Below are 17,022 nucleotides of genomic sequence, written 5' to 3'. Positions count from 1 at the left end.
CTTCAACTTGTCCTACAGTGATGGTCACATACGTGTTAAGCGCTACCGTGGTGAACGCAGTCTGAGAGCCTGCATTGTTGAGCGGCATTGCGGACAATTTCCTAGTGTGATACAATATGCGATCTCGCTTCCTACATATTCAGGACAATCTGAACTTCAACCGCTACATTAGAGAGGTCTTAGAGTCCGAGGTACTGCCCCTTTCTCAGGCAACTCCACATGCCATATTTGAGCAGGATAATGTCCGGTCACGTGGCGAGGATTGTGCAAGTTTTCTTCGAAGAACGACGGGTATCACTGCTTTCCTGGCCTGCACGTTCGCCAGACATTTCGCCCATCGAATATTTCTGGGACATGGTTGGTCGGCAACTTGTTCGTCATGGTCCTCCAGCACACACTCTTGACGCTTTGTGGACTCGCATACAAACTGCGTGGAGGGAGATTCCCCTGGAACATATCCAGGAACTCTTTGATTCCGTACCACGACGCTTAGAAGCTCTGATTGCAGCGCATGGAGGCTTCACTCCATACTGAAATCTCACGGTCACAGATCAGGTACAGTTCTGTAATTCTAATCCTTGTGTATTGTCATGTATCTAAACTGTGATATCAATTTCATTTCAGTCACATGTATCCTTCTTGGTGTTGCAATTTCTACAAACATCAATGTAATATAACGCTTTACAAAATGTTTGGTTCTTCCTCATCCATGAATTCGAAGTCCACTACATCCGTATGTTCATGCTCATCTTCATTCAGGTCTGCAACAGCCAGGTCTTGCTGCTGGTTGAAAATTTCGGTGTAGAAGGTCAGGTTTGCATTCCGAAACCATTCCTACCCGAAGTGCAATTCCAGAAGTCTTTCAATGTCCCTGATGTTTGCTTCTTTAAGGATGACACCCATTGGAATGTAGTCCTTTTGGAAATGTTTACCTTTATTGTTTAAACTTCTGGATTCGCCTTTTCACTTGTACCATTCTCTTCATCATCTGTATCTTTTCCCTCAACACTAACAGAGTTATTGAAACAGGATACACCATATCCATCCACACTCATTTCGGCAAAAGTCGAAAAAACTGCAAGATAATCACAGTAACCACTTCAAGACTTCAACACACTTAACATAAAAGGTTAGAAGTCCCCCATAAAGCGCAGGCAGAAACTCTCAGCTGATGTCTTAAATGCAAAAGTATAGTCAATTTAACTATACGAGCAAAAAGTAGCTTTATTATCAGCGTCTAATAATATCTTATTCGTTATTTTAGTATGCTCAATGTAATCCTTATGGAGATCGAAATAGCAGCTTTTGCATCCGTAACTCAAAATGGCCATGTTGTCTCAGTAACATTTAGCAGGTTTTGCAAAAGTAAACATGGCATTGTGCAGTTAGCAGGTATTGCATCCTTACGCTCTCCACACTTAGCAGGTTTCGCAACCGTATGCAATTTTATTTATTAGATTTAAAGGGTTTAGAGTTGGATTTGTAACCGAATGTATGGCTTATTACGTAGCTAATGACGAACTGAAACCATGGTTACCATTATCTCATTTTTCATTTTTTTGGCAGTTAGCTGGTTTTGCATCTGGGCTACTCAATTAAGCGAAACAAAAATATAGTACAATACATAGTAAAAATAATACACCTAATTTAATAACTGAACTTCTATGAAAATCTACAGTGGCAGTACTCATATTATCACAGGCCATGATTGTCTCAAATATTTACAAAGAACTGATATTTCAGAATCTCCCCATGCCATTTCTGAAATCTCAATGAAGATATGGATCATTGTCTTGACTGTTTAACTTTACACAGCTTTCAATCATCTGGTTAAATATTGGAGTGCAAGATAACAAATGACATCAACTGCTGAACACTTGGTATCAATCAACCAACAACTTCATTACATTAAAGGGGAAAAAAAACTGAAAGAATTAATTGTATATAGACACAACACATAAGACAAGGCCGCTTCAGAACAGTAATTGGCAAGGCTCTGTTGTTTTAGGATTCTTATGTAGATTCAATTTCACCTGAAAGAAAAAAGTAGCATCTATAAGTAGTAGTAGTAGTAGTAGTAGTAGTAGTAGTAGTAAAGATAATAATAATAATAATAATAATAATAATAATAATAATAATAATAATAATAATAATAATAATAATGACTGTAAAGTATGGAAATTAATATTGCAATGTTATATCAAAAGGTGATTTCACACCATCAACTCTTATCATTTAGTACAACTCTTATCATTCAGTACAACAAATCTATTATATTCAGTTGCAATTACCAGTAGCTGTTCTTTCCTCCATTTTGTTGTTGGCTGATTTTTCACAAGTCTGCTATGATATGCAGCACTATCCATGACAATAACGCATTGCCCTAATGTTCTCAGGTCAACAACTGTGTTTGCACCCACTTCTCAACTACAGGGCTATTCATAGCACTATGGTAGTCCTGACTTTTCTTTCAATTGCATGAAAAAATTAAATCAGCACCTGCAATAAAAATTATACCTGGGCATATAATTACGTCACATGAATTCACAGCATTTAAATAAAGAAAATAAAACATAACATAACATGACATGAGATCCTCTTTGGTGAAAGGCTTTCCCACGTTTTTATTTAGTCACCAATTTTTATATTTTTGTACCCTGATTTAAAAAATTACTCTTGCCAAATTTATGTAAAATATAAATCAATATAAGTTACCGAGTATAAATCCACCTTTCGTTCTGGCGTCTAATCTTCCACCCTCATTTGTTGGTCTATGAATAACACCATTCATGTCACTGGAAACTTCACCTGTTTATTTCATGAATAAGTGGGTGATCATACTTAAAAAAACAGAGAGAGAAAAGCAATTCACATTGACACTCTAAGAGACACAAAAATTTTAAAGACAGGAAAACCGTTCAAGAATTTTATAACTAACCTCTAGTTATAATATGAAACTATTAATTGCAAAACATGTTGTTCCCACCTGAATTCATTAGTAGTAGCCTATATTAATTGCAATTTCATATTCCACATAAGTGTTAATCTATTTGTTAGTAAAAAATTCAATCACTCAATGTCTCACAATACATTGAAATTTACCATTCATAAAAATCCAAGTCTCATCCAAGAATACTACGGGTTTAGGGTTCTCACGCTCCACATTTCTTATATATTCTCTTAAAAACGAATAACATCACTTTCTCATACATGTGTATAAGGATCCCCTTTGCTCCATAGAAATTTCATCTCTTTCAAAATTTTTCTCACCGATGATAAGGATACTCTAAATAAATATGTTTCATAATCATCATTCATATATTCCAGAACTTTTGCTGCTGTTAGTACTTCCCCTGTAACAGTAAATGAAAATTATGCCATATTTTTATACATAGGCCTATGACTAATATCAGAATTACATTGCATAAATCAACACAATAATTCCTGTAACTTCCCTACCTTTATGTAACTTGTCATAAATAAATCTCGCAATTGCATCTTTCGTAAAATCATCAGCATCAGTCACTGGATGTTTACGTAGTCTATGTTTTCCTGGTGTCACGAGTGGGGTCCCCTTGTGTGAATTTATCACTTTCGTGGCTGTAGTTAAGCCAAGCTGTAATAACAAACAATAACATAATACTTCTAAAAATTGTTATATCATAAAATTCATGCATAATACCAACATTTACAGCTATATGAATAGAAAATGATCAACATGTTAGGTTGGGTCTACGATAGGTTTAAGTAGGCTAATATTTAGGTAATTCTCCAGAAAAGCTACACCAAAGAAGGCATAATTTTATTTTGTTTAATTGATTTCTGTGATATTTACATAGTGATGAACACGTGGTTTTAGTGCACAGCCACAAATACTTTCAGCACAAAAATCCTTTGACACTTACCTGTATATTCTAATGCATTGTTGTAGTCCCTCCCTCAAACTTGTTACTAATTACCAATATAACATGCGAGAGGTCCAGGACGAAGAGAAATGGTTAGTTTCCCAGTAGTGCGTCCTCGTCCTCTCGAGTGTTATATCTTAACAAGTACTTTGGGTGGGGTAGCTTTTCTGAAGAAACACCATATTTAATATTACTTAGACCAGTCATGAATAAATTATTCAGCCAGAGTCAACGTTCCTATGCTTTATAGAGTATGTTATATAGTTATTATATAAAACTGAATTATTTTTAAGCACCATAACAGGCCAACATTCATGTAATATTTGCTGCAATATCAAGTTAATAATTACAATATGACTTGTATTTTCTTCGGCCGATGTGGCATGTAAATTGTGATCTGAACGGTTAATTTAATACCAAAAGAGAAAACTGGAAATTTACTTTCGTGCTGTTTGATTACTTGTTCGTCTAATTTGTAAATGTATTTAAGCTATCACCTACTGCAGTATTACAGTATCTTAAATGTATTTAGTTTGGCAATATGAAAATCACTGACTTGATTAAACATTAGGCCTACCTAAAAATTTGTTTTGTTTGACCACAATCATGAAATTATTAGTGCAAACTCCTAAAACTGAATACCACTTTGAAATGTATGCTTAAGAATACTTACTCCTAATAATTGTCCTATTCTGGTTGTAATTGCTGTCTCCGTTAGCATAATTCCTTCTTCATTATCTTCTTTCTTCAACTCATTATACACGTGAACTACAGATTTCTGAAGCGTACTCTGAATGCCACACATTTTCTTCCTTGGAGGAGCCACTGCAACACTATTTCATTTTTTTGACATAGTAATAAAAATCTAAACACGAAAGAAATTCATTAAAATTTGAAATAATATTTCTATCCATTACCCACGTGCATTATCACGCCCAAGTATATTATATTCATTCGTACTTATCTGACTATTCTTGAATTATAACCACAACGCAACACATAACATAACTATTATGTATTAATATTAATACTAATATTAATTAATTATTAATAAGTTCGAATTTCACTATCTTCCAGTAACCGGCTGAGAAATCTAGTACAATTTTAATTTCATGGAACTCCAGTACCGGCAAATATTGTCGATATTTGCCTCAGCTGCCAACATACCGGTTACAAAATCACTACCATTTATAGTATTTGTCAGTATCGAAATTCGAAACGAAGTTGGCAAAAGAAAATTCAACCTTCAAACTAGAAAATCACCATAATCCACTAGCATTTGTAGTAATGGGGGAAAAATGGTTAGGTTTCACCCTTAGGGTATCAAGTTACCTGGTCTTCCCTATACCAGTGGCAGCCAGTACTCTTGCACACACGCTTTTCAATGGAATTGGTATTCCAATTACAACCTCTTCTGACATGAATTTCCATACATTGTATGCTATTTCATGTCCCAGACTATGAACTACTCTTTGATTTCACACCTTAGACAGTGCCATAATGAGGGCGCTCAGAAGGGCAATGTTTTCAGTATTAGCAATAGCGGTAGTAGCAGAACGATCTGAACACTCAGAATGTCAGTAACCAACTAACCCAACACCCCTCCAGTTGAGTGTGAGGGCGAGTCCAAGCAAACGAACTAAAATGCGTCCCTCGCGCTGGTGCCATAACTTCTCGTTCGGGCTCTAATATCGTCTCATCCCTGCAGTAGAGCGTCAGTTCTATGTGCTTGCAGTTTTTCCTCCCATGGAAATAATTCTTTCCTCAATTCTGTTACAGTATGAGTAAACCACAGGGTCATAGTGCGGCCAGAAGGATTAGATAAATTGAGAAAATCCATGACCCCATCAGGAATATTGAACCCGTGTCTTCATAAATTATGTATTTATATAATATAGTATCCACTAAACGTGGTCTTATATTGTTATACCTACCATAATTTTCTAAGACTTCATGGTAGGACGGTGCGTTAAAATCTATTAATGAATACCACATCAATCTACATAATTTAGATATCTCTCACCAAAATATAATCACATCTGGACAGCTACTCGAAATCTTCATATGTAGGCTATTGCTACCACGATAATGGAGCAATGGTGGAACATGAAAAGGACTAACAGAAGAAGTGTTTATCACACACACATTCACTGCACTGTCACAGAATCTAGTTAAGATCGATCCGTTGTCCGTTCTATTGGAAATCGCACTGTAAGCTAGGGAGAACCACATGAAGTAGAAATAAAGGTGAGTAACCCACAAGACTCGCTAACTGTGACATGTCATGACATTTTTGTTTGTGCAGTGCAACAGACTGCTGATTACATCAGAACGACATTTCCCTCTTCCAGGAAGAAAATTATGCCTTGCATTCAGCCTACAACATGTATTTGAAATAATTACTTATTTACAGAGTGCATATAGACGTCTGCAGCCAATACTAACGTACAGTAACTAAGTTTTACATTAAAGAGAACAAAGTTACAAAGATAGCTACAATCTTAAATACTCGTATTTTACGACAATGGTATTAGGCTATATATTCTGTTGCATACAGAACAAACCTGCACACTTACAGTCCAACAGATCAGGAGAAATCAACTGCTGAATTGATACTGCTCGGACTACGACATTCTCTTCTATACCATCAAAGAAATGAATATAGTGAGAATCACGTAAGTTCAGTTCCCAAACAGCAAATATTTCCGCCTTGTCAGTGTTGCCAACTGTTACCAGATATCACCACATGTAGTAAAATCACGATCCTATGTACTGAATGACTTCTTTACTCACCGTACTTTACCTTAATGTTGGAAGGTTATTCTAAATAGTTTCAATAATAATGAGAAATGTATTGCCATGTTCTATTCTTTTATTCCTTTACATTATTATTATTAGTATTAGCATTAATAGGTTACTAGACGTAAATATACAACAAAGTATAGTATATAATATTCAAGAATCAAATCTGTTCCAAGACCAATTAAATTATTGTCACTTCACTTCAAAGATTCCAGCGTACATATACTGTACTTCCTAAAGGTAGATAAATTAATAACCAACTGACTTTTGGTTGGAATTCGAATGAACTTCTGATTATCTTTTGAAATTAGTAAGGAAATGGATAATACAACTAGCCTAAAACTGAAATAATAATAAATCAACTTACAAAAATAATTTTGGTCCTTAAAAGCCATAAGTAATTTCACTTCTAGATACCTTTTTAAAGATTTCATTTCTTTGTAAATTGCTTAATAATGCTACACTTACACTTATTATTTCTGCAACTCCACGTCTGTCATTGAAAAAATGTATGATACATAACTGTGAAGTCTCTTTTTGGCTCTTGTGTCCTAAATTTAAATAAGAAAAAGCAAATGATTCAAGAAATGTGAGCTGGTGAAAATTAAATACTCAATTAATAAAATAATTACTACCAAAAGAATATTTTATTAATTCTATACAAAAGATGGATTACACAGAACAGATGGCCAGAAATCATAGATTTATACACAACATACAGCATGAAACGATCATCAAAAAACGCTTTTTGTACACAATAACATCTTTCAAACGAAGTGAAATAGCCAATAAGTTCAATAAATATTATGCTAATAAGTAATAACTATAATTAATAATTATCTACAAGCTGTAAAAGGGAATAAAATAGTATATTGTTGAAATTAGGGGGTTATGGTTTATTAAGTGTATTTATAATTTTAATTACTTTTTCTACATTTAATTATATTTTAATTTCTATTAGATTAGTTGGTGGTGTGGTTGTTAGTTTTATCTGTGTACGTCAGACTATTAAGGAAAAACTGAAAGAAATATTAAATCTACTATCTACTTTATATAACAATATTTAATCAAGAACTGAATATTACTATTAATTTAATAACATAAGACCCAAAACATCTCCAAGTCCAGACAATACACATGCTGATTTTCTTAAACATGTTGGCAAACAAGCAAACTCACTACTTTTATCTTGTAATCTCATCTAAAATACAATATCTGTCTGGAGAAAATCTATCATAACATCAATTTTGAAAAGCAATTAATCAACTAATATCTTTTCGAGTTATCGACAGATACCACTTTCTAGTATGATAGCCAAAATTATGGAAGAGATGATTTCATAGATTGAACTGGTTCCTGGAATCTAGTAACTAACTTTCATTTTATTGGGTTGACTTTAGAGAATTGCATTCAACAAATGGACAGATTTTAAATTTTAGTCAAGATATTAAAGATATATTTAAACAGAAAACAAAACAACTTAACAATTTTAATTTATTTTCAAGGATCATATGGCTCTGTAGATATAAATCACTTAAGAAATTGCAAACTTAGGGTGTCCATGATAAAGTGTTACACTGGGTCAGTGACTTGATTATTTGATTCATTGTCACAAATATGTAAATAGAGACAGATTCATCTGGGCTGCCCACATTGTTGTTTTCAGGAATACATTTTCCAATATTAATGTCGATGGTCTAACTAAAGAAATAGATCTTATGATAATATCATCATTTGCAGATAATATGGTTGTCTAGAACAAAAAATCACAGTCCACAAATATTAATAAACTGAGCCAAAATCCCAACAGACTTTTTGACTCTACTTGGAGAACTCAAACTTGCTCAATTAAGGGAAACTTTACTAATAAAACACAATCCCAAGTTATTTCAAAATGAATAGTATATAAGTTAACTTTAACAGATGATGTTAAGAAATGTGATACTTCTCCAGACATTTTAAAAATCATTAGAAACGATAAATGATCTGGTCAGTGAGTGACTACATACAGTATTTTTTATAGATGGATCCTGTTTACCAAGCCATAGATGTAGTGGTGTTGTAGTACAATACCAGTATATTCCCTTTTACAGGGAATTATATTCAAACACTTGTTTGCCCCATTTTAACCGTGACAACGCTTTTTAGCTTTTTAAACATTCTGGTTATTGTATTGTGTTTGTGTTTAGTGAAAGATTTTAGATAAGGGCGCAAATAGCCATAGTAGCTGACGCGCCCTTTTTAAACGCCACTAACTAACTAACTAACTAACTAACTAACTAACTAACTAACTAACTAACTAACTTCAAACACTAACTAATTTTGATAGTGAAAATTTAGATACACTTTTAAGCTTACAAAATCTCCAGTATCGACTTCATAAATCTGGGAAGGCTGTCATACTATCAGATTCAAAATCAGATGTTCTTGCTGCAGTAATGGATGTAACAGCATGAAATCTCAATATTTTACAGTGTTTTAATATTTTAAGCAAAATGGTCGAATTACATCGACGACTGGTACTTCCGTGGATCCATGAACTTTATGGAGTGGGAGGTAATGAGGTAGCTGAAAGGTAGCAAAATTACTGTAAGGTTATCTATACCTGCATCTTACCACACTGTTAAAAGATTAACAAGATCAGAACATGACAATGTGGTAACAAAAATCGGAATGATTCTAAAGCAAATGAAAAAATTGCAATAGGCCATCCGGCATCTGCTCCACGATGGAGGAAAATCCTCAGAAGAAACCAACTAATCAGACCAAATGGGGGATCCAAACTACCCTCGTGTGCAGCTCTGAATTTGCAGGCCAACGACTCTACCGACTAAGCTACATTGGTGGCTCCACTAAAAATATGAAGTACATGGCACTCAGATTATTAAATTGACAAACCTAAACAATTATTCATCAGTTAAGCTATAAAATATAATACATAGCAAGCAAGTTAATTCAATTTAAAAGTATAAACAATTCAATCAGTTGAAATATACAGAAACTGATAATAAATATCATGCAAATTACTTCACATTACAAGCATAAACAATTCATCACTTGTGGTATACAGCCTACTATTTAATTTACAGCACATTCAATTCATCAGTTAAGCTATAGACCTACAGTCTACTATTCAATTTACAGCATATATAATTCATCAATTAAGCGAAACAAAAATATAGTACAATACATAGTAAAAATAATACACCTAATTTAATAACTGAACTTCTATGAAAATCTACAGTGGCAGTACTCATATTATCACAGGCCATGATTGTCTCAAATATTTACAAAGAACTGATATTTCAGAATCTCCCCATGCCATTTCTGAAATCTCAATGAAGATATGGATCATTGTCTTGACTGTTTAACTTTACACAGCTTTCAATCATCTGGTTAAATATTGGAGTGCAAGATAACAAATGACATCAACTGCTGAACACTTGGTATCAATCAACCAACAACTTCATTACATTAAAGGGGAAAAAAAACTGAAAGAATTAATTGTATATAGACACAACACATAAGACAAGGCCGCTTCAGAACAGTAATTGGCAAGGCTCTGTTGTTTTAGGATTCTTATGTAGATTCAATTTCACCTGAAAGAAAAAAGTAGCATCAATAAGTAGTAGTAGTAGTAGTAGTAGTAAAGATAATAATAATAATAACAATAATAATAATAATAATAATAATAATGACTCTAAAGTATGGAAATTAATATTGCAATGTAATATCAAAAGGTGATTTCACACCATCAACTCTTATCATTTAGTACAACAAATCTATTATATTCAGTTGCAATCACCAGTAGCTGTTCTTTCCTCCATTTTGTTGTTGGCTGATTTTTCACAAGTCTGCTATGATATGCAGCACTATCCATGACAATAACGCATTGCCCTAATGTTCTCAGGTCAACAACTGTGTTTGCACCCACTTCTCAACTACAGGGCTATTCATAGCACTATGGTAGTCCTGACTTTTCTTTCAATTGCATGAAAAAATTAAATCAGCACCTGCAATAAAAATTATACCTGGGCTTATAATTACGTCACATGAATTCACAGCATTTAAATAAAGAAAATAAAACATAACATAACATGACATGAGATCCTCTTTGGTGAAAGGCTTTCCCACGTTTTTATTTAGTCACCAATTTTTATATTTTTGTACCCTGATTTAAAAAATTACTCTTGCCAAATTTATGTAAAATATAAATCAATATAAGTTACTGAGTATAAATCCACCTTTCGTTCCGGCATCTAATCTTCCACCCTCATTTGTTGGTCTATGAATAACACCATTCATGTCACTGGAAACTTCACCTGTTTATTTCATGAATAAGTGGGTGATCATACTTAAAAAAACAGAGAGAGAAAAGCAATTCACATTGACACTCTAAGAGACACAAAAATTTTAAAGACAGGAAAACCGTTCAAGAATTTTATAACTAACCTCTAGTTATAATATGAAACTATTAATTGCAAAACATGTTGTTCCCACCTGAATTCATTAGTAGTAGCCTATATTAATTGCAATTTCATATTCCACATAAGTGTTAATCTATTTGTTAGTAAAAAATTCAATCACTCAATGTCTCACAATACATTGAAATTTACCATTCATAAAAATCCAAGTCTCATCCAAGAATACTACGGGTTTAGGGTTCTCACGCTCCACATTTCTTATATATTCTCTTAAAAACGAATAACATCACTTTCTCATACATGTGTATAAGGATCCCCTTTGCTCCATAGAAATTTCATCTCTTTCAAAATTTTTCTCACCGATGATAAGGATACTCTAAATAAATATGTTTCATAATCATCATTCATATGTTCCAGAACTTTTGCTGCTGTTAGTACTTCCCCTGTAACAGTAAATGAAAATTATGCCATATTTTTATACATAGGCCTATGACTAATATCAGAATTACATTGCATAAATCAACACAATAATTCCTGTAACTTCCCTACCTTTATGTAACTTGTCATAAATAAATCTCGCAATTGCATCTTTCGTAAAATCATCAGCATCAGTCACTGGATGTTTACGTAGTCTATGTTTTCCTGGTGTCACGAGTGGGGTCCCCTTGTGTGAATTTATCACTTTCGTGGCTGTAGTTAAGCCAAGCTGTAATAACAAACAATAACATAATACTTCTAAAAATTGTTATATCATAAAATTCATGCATAATACCAACATTTACAGCTATATGAATAGAAAATGATCAACATGTTAGGTTGGGTCTACGATAGGTTTAAGTAGGCTAATATTTAGGTAATTCTCCAGAAAAGCTACACCAAAGAAGGCATAATTTAATTTTGTTTAATTGATTTCTATGATATTTACATAGTGATGAACACGTGGTTTTAGTGGACAGCCACAAATACTTTCAGCACAAAAATCCTTTGACACTTACCTGTATATTCTAATGCATTGTTGTAGTCCCTCCCTCAAACTTGTTACTAATTACCAATATAACATGCGAGAGGTCCAGGACGAAGAGAAATGGTTAGTTTCCCAGTAGTGCGTCCTCGTCCTCTCGAGTGTTATATCTTAACAAGTACTTTGGGTGGGGTAGCTTTTCTGAAGAAACACCATATTTAATATTACTTAGACCAGTCATGAATAAATTATTCAGCCAGAGTCAACGTTCCTATGCTTTATAGAGTATGTTATATAGTTATTATATAAAACTGAATTATTTTTAAGCACCATAACAGGCCAACATTCATGTAATATTTGCTGCAATATCAAGTTAATAATTACAATATGACTTGTATTTTCTTCGGCCGATGTGGCATGTAAATTGTGATCTGAACGGTTAATTTAATACCAAAAGAGAAAACTGGAAATTTACTTTCGTGCTGTTTGATTACTTGTTCGTCTAATTTGTAAATGTATTTAAGCTATCACCTACTGCAGTATTACAGTATCTTAAATGTATTTAGTTTGGCAATATGAAAATCACTGACTTGATTAAACATGTAGGCCTAACCTAAAAATTTGTTTTGTTTGACCACAATCATGAAATTATTAGTGCAAACTCCTAAAACTGAATATCACTTTGAAATGTATGCTTAAGAATACTTACTCCTAATAATTGTCCTATTCTGGTTGTAATTGCTGTCTCCGTTAGTATAATTCCTTCTTCATTATCTTCTTTCTTCAACTCATTATACACGTGAACTACAGATTTCTGAAGCGTACTCTGAATGCCACACATTTTCTTCCTTGGAGGAGTCACTGCAACACTATTTCATTTTTTTGACATAGTAATAAAAATCTAAACACGAAAGAAATTCATTAAAATTTGAAATAATATTTCTATCCATTACCCACGTGCATTATCACGCCCAAGTATATTATATTCATTCGTACTTATCTGACTATTCTTGAATTATAACCACAACGCAACACATAAAATAACTATTATGTATTAATATTAATACTAATATTAATTAATTATTAAAAAGTTCGAATTTCACTATCTTCCAGTAACCGGCTGAGAAATCTAGTACAATTTTAATTTCATGGAACTCCAGTACCGGCAAATATTGTCGATATTTGCCTCAGCTGCCAACATACCGGTTACAAAATCACTACCATTTATAGTATTTGTCAGTATCGAAATTCGAAACGAAGTTGGCAAAAGAAAATTCAACCTTAAAACTAGAAAATCACCATTATCCACTAGCATTTGTAGTAATGGGGGAAAAATGGTTAGGTTTCACCCTTAGGGTATCAAGTTACCTGGTCTTCCCTATAGTAACAGTAAAATGTCGATAGCCACCAGCGTGGTTCAGTCGGTTAAGGCGCTTGCCTGCCGGTCTGAAGTTGCGATCGAGCGCGGGTTCGTTCCCCGCTTGGGCTGATTAACTGGTTGGGTTTTTTCCGAGGTTTTCTCCAACCGTAAGGTGAATGCCAGGTAATCTATGGCGAATTCTCGGCCTCATATACCATCTCGCTATCACCAATCTCATCGACGCTAAATAACCTCGTAGTTAATACAGCGTCGTTAAATGACCAACTAAAAAAAATATATATATCGGTACCGGTATCTATAGTAATATATTACATATACCGTGGTCAATCTAAACTGGTAATATATTCAAGACTAAAGCCTATGTTTACTTACAATATTTACACTTCCATCTTAAATATATGTTAAATGTAAAAAATTACAACGTATATTTTCAACAATGTAACACATCCACCAAACAGCTCTCCTCCCAGCTAGTCATCCAAAACATTATTGACAAAGCAAAACATCCAAAACTCTATTGCCAAGTACAAGGATCAAACGGGCCTTGAACGACAGGGCAGTGACCTTTTGCAGTGACTCTGGAGCGTTGCTTAGATGCAAACTTAGGAGGGGAGTCCGGTGCTTCAGGGATTAGCGAGTTACGGCTCGCAAGGCCACCGGCCGCAAGTATACTAAAAAATATGCAAACTTAGAAGAGTATAGAGTCCGTGGATATCCAGAGTACCGCAATCCTTTGCGCAAGAAATGCCGACAAATCAGCCATTGTTATTCCACCGTGCGCTATTTGACGTATACAGTTATAAGGGAATGAATGTAGCTTATGTAGCCTAAATCAGAAGAAGATATTTTTAATTTTAAGGGCCACGGATACTGGCCTAAATTGAGTTTTACTTTAAATGTTCCTATCCCAAACGGTTGAAGTGGAATAACAATGGCAGTCGATTGCGCTACAAGCTGACGCATAGCAGAGACCTGCATCAGAGCCACGGCCTACTTGATTGGAGTAGGCCGTGCATCAGAGCGAGTGCGGGATATCGTTATCAGTCCAGGAAGGCACTGACGGAATGAATAGCGATCATCTACGAATATTTCCGATAAATCACGAAGTAAAGAAACACACCGAGCGATCGGGTCTGAGGACGAGCGCTCGGTGTTCATGAGTGCTCTTCCGGTAGCAGTAGGTGAATTGTAGGCTTGTATGTTACATCAAAACGAATGTTGAAGATGATTCAATAGTATCGACGTCGATCTCAAGCAGATGCTCGGACACCGTCTCTGTTGATGGTAAAAGATTACAAGACACGATGTCGAAAGTATATACCGAAAATAAAATAAAATTAGCAGAGTCAGAGTATTGGAAAAAAGGGAAAGCAGTTACTAGCTCTGCTTGGACTAAATTCAGAGAAGTAAGGGATAAGAATACCTTAAAGTACATAGGATTGTCCACATCAGGTGGCCCGGGTTCGAATCCTGGTCGGGGCAAGTTACCTGGTTGACGTTTTTTCCGGGGTTTTCCCTCAACCCAATACGAGCAAATGCTGGGTAACTTTCGGTGCTGGACCCCGGACTCATTTCACTGGCATTATCACCTTCATTTCATTCAGATGCTAAATAACAAGCGTCGTAAAATAACCTACTAAAATAAAAAATAAAAATATTCCCAAGTTAGTATGAGTAAAGTTCATACTACGTCCGAGATGAAACAAAATATATCGCTACTAATTTATTATTTGCATTTCATACATCGATAGACATTTTTAATTATCACGTATTAAATTGTAATTTGTCTGTTTTATATACGTTTTATAGTAATATAACCAAACATTTCATTTGCATTTACAGTAATTATCACGATTAATTGTTAAACTAAGTAGGAATGAAATATATTTATACAGAAAATCATTTCAGGCTATTTCAACCTAAACAAAGAAAAATGTGTAATTAATTAAATTTCCACTAAATATATATAATTGTTGAGAACAATCGAATGATTTCTATAATGATTATTCCATTGTAGGATGAAATCATTCGAATGCATGAATGAATTGTTCAATAAAATTGCAGTATGTTGATTACTCATTCTATACGTAGGTCTATAGTCTGAGAGCAGCGCTCTTTTTTTCTTATCGCCATGTAGGTCAGGTGTTTAATGTAATGAAGATCAGGGTCAGATTCTGGGGCTGTTAGAAGAGTCAGTACGCAACACCCACACAGAACATTCAAAGCTTATCATTCTATTGTTGCGTCATATGATTCTGAACTCGAAGCTCTTATCATTATCATAAAATGGAACATATTCTGTTATGCGAGTACATATTTTGTATAACTTCATACGGCTTGTTGTGGTGGTAAGCAAAGTTAATGAATAATCGAGTGATATTGTGAATATTTCTATTATTTCGAATGGTTTTGATAATCAAATAATTCGAATGAATTCATTCGATTTCTACCAATACTGCACTACGTAGTACTGTAGCATACTGCTTCCCATACAGTCGTTGAAGCGAGCGCTCGTTCTGACAGGGGAGCGATCCCCCGGGCGATCTCGAGCGAGCGGAGGCCAAACCCGAGCTCGAGCGATTACACACGAAGAGCATTCGGTAAAACCGATCTCAGATATCGTTAAGCATCGCTCTCTTGCAGGTCTCTGACGCATAGCATGATCAAGAGTGGTTTCTCTGAGCGTCATTTCAATTTCTACCGCTAGGTTCGCTTCGCAGTTCTATTAAGCATTGTATATAGTGAAAAATCTGTGATTAATTTTGCATTACTGGTCGAGTACGAAGATTATAAACATGCCAAACATATTACAGTCTTATTTGAGATTTATTGAGGACTTGTTCGAAAATAGTATGCAGATTTTTCAGTGTGATTTAATGAAATTTACAGTTTTGTTTCCCGAAAGTCTGGATTTAATTAAACATTTTGCTTTCAAACTACATTCTTCAACTGGTTCATTCACTTTGGCAAGTTGATTGTTTTCAGTTCCGTGTTTTTCCTTCAGATTTCGTTCCCTCTATTTCGTTTCAATAGCTGAAAGTGAAGTACTTTCAGACTATTATTATTATTATTATTATTATTATTATTATTATTATTATTATTATTATTATCATCATCATTATCATAACCATCATTAAATTAATATAGTTCTTAGTTTGTCTTGCCTTAAGACAAGCAGTAGAGTTATTCAACAATTTCGAGGAAAAGAGTATGATTAAAAATTATATGTAATGCCGAAATATTCTACGACAATGGTTAATTATTATGCTGAATATTGACACATATACTATTTGCATTATTTAGGACGCAACACAAGCAGCAATGCGATTTTAATGTTGTGCATGCCGAGTTTAGTGTAACGTACTTCCCTCATCCTCGAAATCAAATCAAATATTATTACGAAATTAAAGTAATAAATAAATAATAATTACTAAAATTCGTTGTGATAAGGTAGAACTATCACCGAATGGTGTACCGAAGATTATTCTTTATGTTTTCATTAAATTGATATGTCATGAGTGACAACTGAAAACACCTCAGGGGAGCGAG

The 17,022-nt window shown here is 34.2% G+C and overlaps 1 protein-coding gene and 1 long non-coding RNA gene across 2 annotated transcripts in view; both read right to left on the bottom strand.

The window, feature by feature from the left end:
* Nucleotides 1-14,451, bottom strand: part of LOC138691301 (zinc finger protein 664-like) — a 124,925-nt gene extending 110,474 nt beyond the window's left edge. The window contains exon 1 of the transcript XR_011329809.1: nt 13,846-14,451. The gene's annotated coding sequence lies outside the window, so the exon portion shown is untranslated. The remainder of the gene's footprint in view (nt 1-13,845) is intronic.
* Nucleotides 1,274-4,095, bottom strand: LOC138716421 (uncharacterized). The gene is made up of 5 exons (XR_011336661.1): nt 3,460-4,095; nt 3,103-3,353; nt 2,716-2,840; nt 2,292-2,499; nt 1,274-2,033 (listed from the first exon to the last, which is right to left on the bottom strand). It is a non-coding gene; the product is annotated as an uncharacterized lncRNA (long non-coding RNA).
* Nucleotides 14,452-17,022: the final 2,571 nt, after the last annotated feature.

Source organism: Periplaneta americana, chromosome 16 (genome assembly GCF_040183065.1).
Source record: "Periplaneta americana isolate PAMFEO1 chromosome 16, P.americana_PAMFEO1_priV1, whole genome shotgun sequence".
NCBI classification, from domain to species: domain Eukaryota; kingdom Metazoa; phylum Arthropoda; class Insecta; order Blattodea; family Blattidae; genus Periplaneta; species Periplaneta americana.
This window is presented reverse-complemented; position numbering and strand designations above follow the sequence as displayed.